The sequence below is a fragment of the Phocoena sinus genome, chromosome 3, assembly GCF_008692025.1.
Source record: "Phocoena sinus isolate mPhoSin1 chromosome 3, mPhoSin1.pri, whole genome shotgun sequence".
Lineage (NCBI taxonomy): Eukaryota > Metazoa > Chordata > Mammalia > Artiodactyla > Phocoenidae > Phocoena > Phocoena sinus.
Window position 1 is genome coordinate 102127136 of NC_045765.1, and position 12049 is coordinate 102139184.

Sequence of the window (12049 nt, forward strand, 5' to 3'; positions counted from 1 at the left end):
AGGGAACAAAACTGAGTTATTTGTGGTGAGGTGGATGGACCTAGAGACTGTCATACAGAATTGAAGTTAAGTCAGAAAGAGAAAAACAAATACCGTATGCTAACACATATATATGGAATCTAAAAAAAAAAAAAAAGTTCATGAAGAACCTAGGGGCAAGATGGGAATAAAGATGCAGACCTACTAGAGAATGGACTTGAGGACACGGGGAGGGGGAAGGGTAAGCTGGGACAAAGTGAGAGAGTGGCATGGACATATATACACTACCAAATGTAAAATAGATAGCTAGTGGGAAGCAGCCGCATAGCACAGGGAGATCGGCTCGGTGCTTTGTGACCACCTAGAGGGGTGGGTTAGGGAGGGTGGGAAGGAGGGAGATGCAAGAGGGAAGAGATTTGGGGATATATGTATATGTATAGCTGATTCACTTTGTTATAAAGCAGAAACTAACACACCATTGTAAAGCAATTATACTCCAATAAAGATGCTAAAAAAATAAAAAAAGAGGTCAGTTCTGCTCTACAGTAGCAAGAAACTGGAACTTAGGGATCTCAGGTCCTGAAAGATCAAAGCAAACGTGTGGATACAGCTATAGATGTTACATGTCCACTGTTACTTACTGTCTGATATAACTGTGCTTAAGTAGTTTATTTATTTTACTTATTTGCATGTGGATTGGCAAATGATAAGGTTCACCCAACACTAGTGATAAGCCAAAAATCATTCTCAAGTTCTACTTAAGTTTCAGGCACTAGATAGTATAGCTTGAAATCTGAAGAATGGCTTGAACTGACTCTTCAGGCAAGTCATGAAAAAACAGCACAGACAGTGCTTATTTTAAGTATGCATGCATACACATTCAAGTTTTGGAATACTCAATTAGTCATCACTGACCTATGGAGTTTAAGAGGTTACAGCCTAGTGATAATGTAAGGAAACCACAGGCTTTAGTCTCCCATGTGCAAGTCATTTTTGTGGCCATAGGCTACACAAACTAGAGTCTCACAGCTGCATAAGGTGAGGTGAGAATGTGTGGATGGATGAACACAAATCGTTCGCAAATACTAGATAAACAAGGCAAGCATGTGCTTTATTCACTGTGAGTTAACCACCATTGTAATCAAAGAGTAATTATAGTGATTAATAACAAAAATAATCATAGAAACTCTTCTATGACCATATTGTATACATCATCGATTGTTTAGAAGTAAGCTCCTTTGTTAGTGGTATTTTATTTGGAAGTGATTCAGAGAAATAGAAAAATATCATTAATGAAACCCTATGGTTGTGAAACAAAAAATGTAGCTTTCCAAAGCAATGAAGAAAAATCTGATTAATTGTTAATAACCAGTTGTGTTGGGGGTAGGGGGGCTTTGCTGAGTTTACAACCGAAAATAAAAGATTTACAGCTGAAAGGAAAGAGATGGAGCAGAAAAGATGAAGGAAAGACGAAAGAAGGGGAAGAGGAAGGAAATGGAAAAGATGGGAGTAAATCTATTGATGAGCTATTTAACTATTTCTGAAGGGGTCAAAAGGAACAGAAAAATTGTAGAATGCAATCCCTTTTTAAGTGGTGTTCAAATTTACTTAGAATCGTATTTCTTCATTTCTGAATAAAGTGATTCCATTTGATATGGATGCTCCATATTTACAGGTTTAATGCTATACAAGGTTGGAAAATATTTATGTGCCCCATCTTTGCACATAGCAAGATGCTTTATCAGTGGTTTCACAGAGGAGATAAAGGGCAGAATGCATTTTTCCCTCCAAGCTTGTATCTCTCCCCAGCCCTTCCAAATTCTTCCCTCATCCAGGTAGCAACACTATTCTCATCACAGGGTTCTTATACCCCCTTCAAGATGTTTCTGGAAGAATAATCACTAATTACACCTCTGGTGGCTTTTGGAGTGGGGACAGAAGGGAGTGCACACAGAGTAAGACCAAGTGACAACCCAGTAGGCTGTGGCCCATGGGACCTGCAGTAACTGTGTGCCTCTTATGCAAAGAGGGAACAGAAAAGGTGACCAGAACAACAGGTACTAAAGAGCACCAATTTTTTCTAAATAATAAGTGGACAATTTTTCAAGGATCAGGATATTTTGCTGATAGAGAACACGTTTTCCAATCCCAACCTTTTCAAAAACAATAAAATTTCTTCCTCAAGTAAGAGCCAGGCTTCCCACTGATTTGCACCCAGGACATACCTATGTCAGCAACTGAAATGGCAGCGGGCAGGAGGGAGCTGAGACATACTGAGAGTCTCCTCCCCAAAGCATCTCCTGACCAACACAGCAGGGAATTTGTGGAATCTGTGTAATCACAGATACTCCTTTGGATTCAGAAAACTTTTGAAGAGAAGTTCATTGAAAGGAGTAACACGTTTCTACTGCATCACTAAGTAAATGGGGTTGGAGTGCCTGTCTCCTCTGGTAGAACACAGTCCAAGAGAATTCTGGAACGTAAAGAGACTTCTGAGGAAGGAAAGGACCTTGTGGGTCACATCAGGGAAAGGCCATGCTCAATAAAGAGCTATTACTGATTTTAAGAATTGCTGCTGGGTGAGTAGAGCATGCCAGAGTGAAAGGAGGACAAGCTGAAGGTGAGTAGAGGGAAGATGGCGACACAAAGACAAGCCTCAGCAGCCTTACCACACAGATAATGTTGATTTGAAAGGACTTAAAAACTCAGATTTAATAGGAAGCCACTAATTTACATTTATGCTAAGTTTCCTTCGATTTAAGAGTAAGATTATGTAATCAATAAGCAATTTAGAAGATGTCTGATGTAGCCTTATTCTGGGCAAATGGATATATAATTATTTTCATAAGTCTGATAAAACCAAATATGAATACAAAAAAAAATTCTCTGAGAAGAATGTTATATGGAACACTGACGAGGATAATATAAATTGGTCACCCCAAAACATAAGACTTCTTGATATAATGTATATTGGTTTGATCAACATACTGTCTTAAATGTTTTATATTTATTTCAAATATGAAATGCTCTAATATGAAATAAAACTGCTTTGAAACATGAAAGCTGATAGAAAAGAAGTCAGCTTCTAAAATTTGTTAGATAACTGACGTTGAGATGTTTTTCAAGAATATGTGATAGCCCTCGAAAATGAAATAGTATAATGATAGCTAACATTTATTGAGCATTTTCTACATGCCAAGCACTAAGCGGCTACACAAATACAATTTCATGTCCTTCTGTCAGCAAAATTATCATCCAGGGGAGGTTCTGCCACTTTCCCCATTTTACAATGAGGACATTTAGAAAATTAAGGTCAAACAGTTATTAAGCATCTGAGACTGGATTTTAACCCAGGGTCTCTGATTTACTCTTTCCTGTCTGTTGTACATTCTCTGGAAGGGTATTTCCCACAATGTTCATACAATGATGCACAACTTTTCATTAGTGAAACTGATTCTTTTTTAAGTGATCAGACCTTTCATGAGTGTTAGTCACTAAAATGTCTCCTTAAAGGCTACACCACATTCATATTAGGGACACCCTTGAAATTTCCCTTTTGTATCTGCGATTAGTGTCAATTTATGAGGCAGATATCAAATAATCTGCTGCTTTATAATCACATCATAGTTTCTAACAAGCACCTTGTTCATTACATTTGGTTTGGATTTAGTTTTAGCAACAAATTCATCCTTAATGATAATGATTTGCCAACAATCAGACTGTTAAGACTGCAGAGCAAATTCCTAAGGATATTTCTGTTGAGACTTAAATGCAAAGACGTCATTACTGAAATAAGCAAATAACCTCCTAAAGCATCTACCTTGAAGAGGATGACACAGGGTTAGACACATATTTGTGAAATCTTTTTCTGGTGGGGAAAAAATATCGATTATATCATCTCCTGCTCTCATCATGCCTGTAAGTGAGCAAAGTTTATTATGAGTATAATGAATCAGTATAGCATTGTAGCTAAAGGCATCTATTGGAAACAAAGCAACATAGTTTCACATCCTTTGGCACTTAAGAGCTATGTGACCTGGGGCAGGTAATGTTACCTCTCTAAGTTTCCGTTTTAAACCTATATAAAATGGAGAGAACAGTACCTTCTAAAACATTGTTGTTTAGATAAAAAGAAATAAAGCTTATAAAGCAGTTAATACAGTATTAATCTAACACTGATAAGTAGTGAGTGGCCATTAAATATTACGCACTCTGAACTTACTTATTTCAACCCACGTTCTAATAAGATAGTGTTATTTTCGCACATATACTGCAAATATATTTGTATTAATAATATGAATATTATTTATATAGAAATATTTAGCTACAATTTATTTTAAAAACCTTCTATAAGAAATCAGACCTCTTTGGTTTGGGTCTTTGACGCAATGAACTAGTGTCTACTGGTAAAACAAACTGGTTTTAATCACTGACTTAAATTTTAAAGTTTTATGGCATTTTACTTTTAGTTCTCATCATATTCCAAAATAATTTAGATAGACTTTATCCCAAATAATGAAAATTAATTCTCTCTCTACCTAGTAAATTAGAATATAGATATAATTATTTATCTCCTTGTTTTTAAATCTAGTGAGTATTGGAAGCATATAAATCTATGCGTGATCTTGCCCTTTTGAAAAAATAAAATTTTATATTGTTTTGTTTGGTTTAAAATTTTAGCTTATAAATGAAATATTTTAGAAATAATTTTTAAGTTCTCAGCTAAGTAAAAAACCATCATCTGGAAAATTACCTAGAGAGAGGAAACAAGGTAATGTGGTAGCTTTATTTTCTCCTTTCAAGAATCTTTTGTCTTAACTTGGTGTTCTTAGTGAGGAGAGCTAACATGAACACCACATATAAAAGGCTTATTAACGATCTTTGAGTCTGTTTTTTTCCTGTAGTCCATATTTATACCTATCATGACATCAACAGGAATCATACACATCCCAAGTGGGACTTATTAAATAAACAAAAAAATGCAAAATGCCATGGTTTCTGTTTTTCAAGAAGTGGCAAACAGTCTCCTAGACATAGCTGTAAAGTTGATTATGTGTCCAACACAGAACTACTTCTAGTAGTTCCCCCCTTCCCAGCAGGCCTCTGCTGAGCCCCGTTGCCATAGATGGCCATCAGACATTTGGAATGACATCAGGAGATAATCTGAGCAAGCTCTGCCCTAAAGAATTCAAGCTAGCAGGAGACCAAAGATATCAATGTCTTCTTGGCTGACAACAGCATAAAAAGGTCAACCAGGGTGAAAAGAGGATGGACGTGGAGTTTCCAGCGCCTTTTCAACAACCAAGCAGCTAACAAGTATAAGGAAGCATACCTCAGGAAAACAAATAAATAAAGATAAAGGAAGCCCAAAAGTATCCAAGAGGCACCATTCCTGTGAAAGGGAAATAAGGCAACCTATAGCCACTGAGTCAGGAAATTTTAGGATTAAAGAGGTCTCTATCTCTTGAAGGTAAAACTCACAAACAGATCTCATCCAGAACTAATCCCCACCTCTCTTACAACCTACTTCTCCAACTTTTTCTACTGTGACAGCCCAGTATGGGTGAAGATGGAACTTAATGATGGAGAAGTAGAAATCCTTTGCAGGAGAATAAGAATGGCTAACTTTTACTGCAGTTTACCACTTTCCTAGCTCTGTGCTTCACACTGAATAGCTCGTTGAATCCTCATAACAAAGTTTTGAGGGTAGGCACTTTATGTTCCACATTTTATCCATGAGGAAGCTGAGGCCAAAGGGAAGTTCAGTAAGTTGTGCATAACCATACAGTTACCACGGGATAGACCCAACTGGCTTTTGATCACATAGATTCTCCCTAGTCAGACTAGCCTTTCATTAGTCAGCCATGGAGAGGTTGAGGTTTCTAGTACACTGCAAGCACTTGAAGAATTTAAAAGATTTTCTCTTAGGCTATCAGATTTCAGGGAAAATGGGAAGAATGCTTTCTACCATGAACCACATGCAAATGGTAAATCTGTAAGAGAAATAAGACATTAATTCAAATATGCATCAGCTCAGGAGAACTTCAAGCTTTAAAAAACACTTTCTTGTTATTTTTAAAAATTATTTATCATTCATGAGTACTCTTATCTGAACACTTAGGGGTCCTTCCCTAAGGGTTAACTTAAAAGCTAATTACCATAAATGGCCAGAATTAATACCAACATTTCACCCCGAAATAGCAATAAGAAATATAGGGGATAATCATGGCAAAACCAACCAACCAACCAAAGCATTGAAGTTAGAAAGTTTGTGCTTTGCCTCTAAATCTGTATAATGTCTTCTGTTGTCTTTCATGTCTCAAATAGTGTAATTTGTAATTAAGTTTTGTTCATGTTATAAACCTTTCCAGTCAAATGCCACCCTAGTGATATCAGTCTAAGACATAATCAATATATCTGATAACACCTTCATCGAATTTGAGGAAGATTATGCTTTGCTAACAATTCTCACCTTATGTAACACCTTTCCTCCCTGCCCTTAAGAGTGCTTTCAGCTGTAACTTTAAAAGGATAATTCCATTTCCTCAGAATTTTTTAAATAGAAGTACAATATTATACCAATTAGTCTCTTTAAAAAGGCATTATACAAATCCAAGACACTACCAATAATAAATTTTTAGTTTGGGAGATAGCATCATTCCCCATACACCTTATTCTTTATTAAATGGAATTTCTTCCTGGAAGAATACTTAAGAAATATTTTTCTCTTGTAAAAGGAAACTGTTGTCTAAAATCTTCTGTCAGGTCACCTTTCTGTAGAGTTAATTTGCTTCAATAACCCCAGGCAACTGCCCTGGGCTGGCACAAAGTGTACTATACCCTGTCAGGTGACCTTATCTCCTTTCCAAATTGATGTCATGATTTGGGGGCACATCTCTTAACTTCCCTTCCTTGTAAAAAATTAGTTACTGCCTTAAGTGTTCCCTAAGACCTCTTTCAGCAGGAAGATACTGAAATTCTGACTTTACAACTTTTCACACTAGTGCCAAGAAATACAAATGCCAAGAGTGTCCTAAAATTTACTGGTATCATAAAGCAGGTTCTTTCTTTTTTAAACCATATTCATTTGAAATTCTATAGCAGCACATGCCAACAGAACTCTATGTCATGACGGAAACGTTAAAATCGGGCAGTCAGATAAGGTAGCCACTAGCCGCCTGTGGCTATTGAGCTCCTGAAATGTGACTAGTGTATCTGAGGAACTGATTTTAAATTTTATTTAAGTTTATTTAACTCAAAGAACCACAATGTGGCCAGGGGCTGCCATATTGGTAGCAGCTTATAGCTTCAAGAACATGACAAGATAAACATTCTACATCTTTGATTTATTCAGCCAGGTACAGCGCTACGCCTTTGGAGCACTAATCTTCCCAGAGCTCCACAGACAGAAACACAGCACAGGCATTTCCACTTCGTGCTGATAATTTAGCAAGAGATCCCCGTACTGTTCTCACGTGCAAACCAATAAAGAGAGATGGAAGAGGAAAGGAAATTTGGGGGATTTTTTGTGTTTCCTCCCTCGTATCCCATTTCTCCTTGTAGTTTGTGGCCTTTCTCTAGCCAAGATGCGTACATATCCACTGAGGGAGCTTCACTGCTAGAGCCAACGGTTATTTGCTGGTTTTTTAAAACAGTCCTATGGACACCCCGAGAGCTTGGGCTAATAAATCAAGCTCATGGACCCCCGTCCTTTCCTCCCGGTGTGCCAGGTGAGAAAGCCGGCTGGCTGGCGCTGTACCCGGGCGGCGGCCCGACCTGCGCGCACCACCCCCTCGCTCTCCCAGGCTTGCGAAGTGCTGCGGCGGAGCGCTCGGGCCGCCTGTGCAGCCGGGCGCCGACAGCGTGCCAGCGCTTTGTGCACGTGCGTGGGTGGGCTCACTCCGTGCGTGGCTCGGCGCTTGCGCCCAGAGTTGCGGGGTCGTCTTTCGCCAACCAAGGGTAAATATCCTCCAGGTCCCCCCACCAGACCAGTAGGGCACCTCCCGTGACGCCGCCACCGCCCGTTTCCAAAACCCACCCACCACCGTTGCGTCCTCCTCCGTTCCCGGGAGCCCGCCACGCGGCCTCCTCGCCAAGCCACCGGCCGTTTGCCTCCCCCGCCAACCCGCTCCCAAGCGGTGACTTCCCCGCTCTAGACGCCACCCGGTGCACGCCCCGCCGAGGCAGCTCGGCCTCCCCTCCGCGCGCCCAGGCCCAGCAGGCCCCCACAAGGGCCAGAGCCCGCTTCCTCCTCGCCTGGGGCGCTCGCACGTGGCGCACTCACCCCCTACCAGCTGCCTCCGAGCTCTAGACACGCTCCCGGGAGGGAGCCCCCGCTCAGCTCCGTCCGCGCGGGGAAAAGTGGGTGGGGGTAAGTGGAGACCGACACAGAAAGGAGGGTATAGGTGGTGAGAGCGGTGTTAGAGGGGAGGACCGGCAATAATTGGCTGGCTTTGCGGCTGCTGCGCCTCTGCTGAACGCCTAGCCAGCGAGGATTCACTTTCCACACAAATCAACCTGAGGGACTGCTGCTGCCCGCAGTCAATAACTCAGCGGACTGAGCTGCTGAAACGAGAGGCGTCCCGGGTCTGGGTCTTTAAAAGGGGCTGTCCGGACTGAATCCCAGCCTTGTTCTTCCCAGACAAAGGAGTGGGCGCCAAAATGCAGGGCGGTATTTTTAACCCCCATGCCTACCCCGATCCCATGTAAAGATCTTTTGAAATTAAAGGGCACACACATAGAGGTATCTAGAAAAAACAGTTAAAAGGGGAAGTGTGAAAATCCTTTCTTTGAATTGAAGGGTTCTGTGATATTTCAAGAAATGGGTTAGAATCAATGTTCTGAAGAACATTTAACAATTTTGTAAATAAAAGGTAAAGTCTATTAAATTTAGCCATGCATATGGATACTTTTTAATGAACTACACATTCGCAAGAAAATTAATGATCAAGCCTTATTTGGGCATACTGATCCAGGAAAAGGAAGAAATGTAATTTGTAGCGGCATTTTAAAAAGCTTTAACATAGCTTTCAGACATTATTTCATGAAGATTGCATTTCTGTAAGGTGAAAAGGCCCTGGGAGATGTGTATTATGATTCCTGCTTAATAGACTGTAAAACCAAGCAGAGCTGGGAGAATGGTAATTCACCAGGTCACCTAGTACTGACTACCAAGTTGAGACTAACTCACTGTGGGCCTGAGTCTAAAAGACTAAACTCACCTAACACCCCTAAAATAAAAGTGGCCAAAATTCTTCATTTCTCCTTGACTGTGAAGCAACTTAAAAATAAACTTAAGAATGTCAACCCAAATATAGAGGCTTTGTAAGTCTTAATGACTCTTGACTATGAAAAGTCTTCTTGCTAATACAAATGGGAAAATGGTTATTGACCTTCACGGTCTGATATGTCTCAAGGTTGGGAGGACTAGACCATTCTGAAACCAAGGAAAAGTCCATTTGTGTGTTCAAAGTCATTGAAAGCTGGCTTCAAACGGAGACTAGAACACAAGAGCTCTTGTCTGTACTCAGTACAGTTAAACACTCCTTGGAAGGATCAGGTATTATTGGTAATAGAATTCATTAAGTGTACTGAATTCACATCCTTAATCCCAAAGTATTAAAATTGGCTTTTAAGCATATAAAAAAGCCCTTTCAGCAACTTTAGTTGCAACTTCAGTATCCCAACTAGACAAATTTTGTTAGCTTGAAATATGGATTTGACTTTCTTCCTTGTAATTCTTCATCAGGTATTAAAATATACAAAAATAAAGATAAATATAGGATCTTTAGATATGAGATAAAGGATATGATTAAACCTTGGCTTGGAATAACAAATCCTTTTTATATTGCAGATTCTCAATCACAAGCAGTCCATATGGTGTATACTGTGCATGGACTGAGGCCGTACCTAAAGAATTTTTGAAATTTAACTATTTGGCACTATTTATATTACAGGTTATAGGTATTATCACAGTTAATGATCATTTTAATTATTTTATATTCAATACACGTTCATTTGGTTTAAAATTAGAATTAACATTAATGTTAGTTCAGATTAGAAGTTTTAGAAATAAATTAATCTGAATGTATTTTGGTATCAACATTCTTTAAAAATTTTTTTTTAACTATTTACCTTGTACTTATGCATTTTAAGGTGCCAAAGAAGAGTTGCAAACTGTGAAGTAACTTCTATGAAGAGATGAAGTGAAGAATGGAAGGCAAATGACTGTATGTGTATGTGGTAAGTGCTTCACGTTTGTTATCATCCATCACAAAGTTAATTCATAAAGGTAAAACTGCCACAAACTCTTTGTCATTAATTACTTATAATGTTAACATGTATAAAAGTGATAGAGTCTTGCATAACCATTAGGTGACTTATCATATAGCAATACTATACCATTTTGCTTAAAGCTCTCATGTCACCTTTCAGGGCATACCTTTGCAAGTCTGTTTTACAATTAATCCATTTCAGGGGAAGTTTTGTATGTCATCTCTACTGTAACTATAAAAAGATATAACATTTTTTTATGCTCTTGGAATTTGTATCTTACTATTTTTTATATCTGAACTTATATGTTCAGTTATCATGTTTGTGTTGAAAGTATTCTGGCTGAAGAACAGATACTATACAGTTGAATAATATTGAGGGGTAGATTAATCTATAGACTTTCTTCATTTTAGGGTGGGTTGCTGTGGCAACCGCCCCAGCTTACTTTAGAATAATTTTTTAAAGCTCACTTCAAGAGCTACACCCAGCGTGGGCCAAGCTTAAAAGCAGGCAGACCCAGAGCACAGGTAGACTGCTGATTTAATGTAGGGAAGTAGTAAGAAGTGGAGGGTGGAGTAAGATGATATGCAACCCTGAACAGAAATTAGAAATGAGCTTTCCCTAGAGTTAAATCCTGAGTCATGCTCTCTGTAACTTCTGTGGCACTTTAGTTAAATATATTGCTAAATGATTCTTTGGGGGGAAAAAAACAAGTTAATATGTATTTACATGTTTAATAAAGCACTTATGATACTTATTTAATGAAGGAAATATTTGGTGATTGGGAAGAAAAAAAGCTGGTTTAAATAGTACATCAGTCCCAGACATCATTTTCTCTTACAGGAAGTGTCACCTTTTATTTAACAGGGTAGGCCACTAGCTTCCAATTGGCTTAAAGGGTATAAGAATTTTCTACTTTCCAATCGTAGAACTGGAATAGATTGGAGAAATCATTTAACGCGTAAGCAAACTGAAGCCCAGAAAGGACACGCTCGTTAGTTGGGCACAAATCTTGAACCAGAGAATCCAGGCCTCCTAACACCTAGTACTTGCTTCTCCCGACACCAGAAAATACTCTCATCCTAGCCAAGTACCATTTGGTGGCCAGGATCAGGATGATTTTGGTTTAAAAAAAAAAAAGAAAAATTCAGAAGTATTTAAAGATGAACACAAAGCATGTCTTGGATTAACCACTTTGTGGATTACCAGTGAATAATTTTAAGTCTCAGGCGGCTTTCTTCTATTGTATATTTCTGCACACTTCTGTTCCACTTCAACTATAAAGGCTCATGGGAGGGAAACAAATGCTAATATTAACTTAGGTCACACATAATTAAGAAGCTAAATCTGCTGAGGGGAATATCTTATATTTTAAAAGGCCAACTGTGATATAATCCAGATCTAAATTGTTTTCAAACTATCCACAATGTGGGGTTATACATACATTTGAATGCTTGTATTATCATTGATAGTTATGGGTTTGTTATAATGTTTATTATTAAATAATTATTAAAAATGTTAAAAGGTAAAACAGTTTTCTTTTTGAAGGAAAATAAAACTAAAGAGTACTGTGGTGAGAGTCATGTATTGCCTATGTCTTATTTGCTCATGTAAAATAAGCTGTTACAATTCATTATGTTAATTTCAGACATTATGGCAATAAACAAATGTTCCTACAAACAATTTGCTTTGTCAGGACGTTTGTGAATCTCGAAAAATTAACTTCCACCCTGTATAGACATATCTTAGTATTCAAAATGTCGATGCACCTTTAAATTTTTGGATTTTTTTTGAAGTT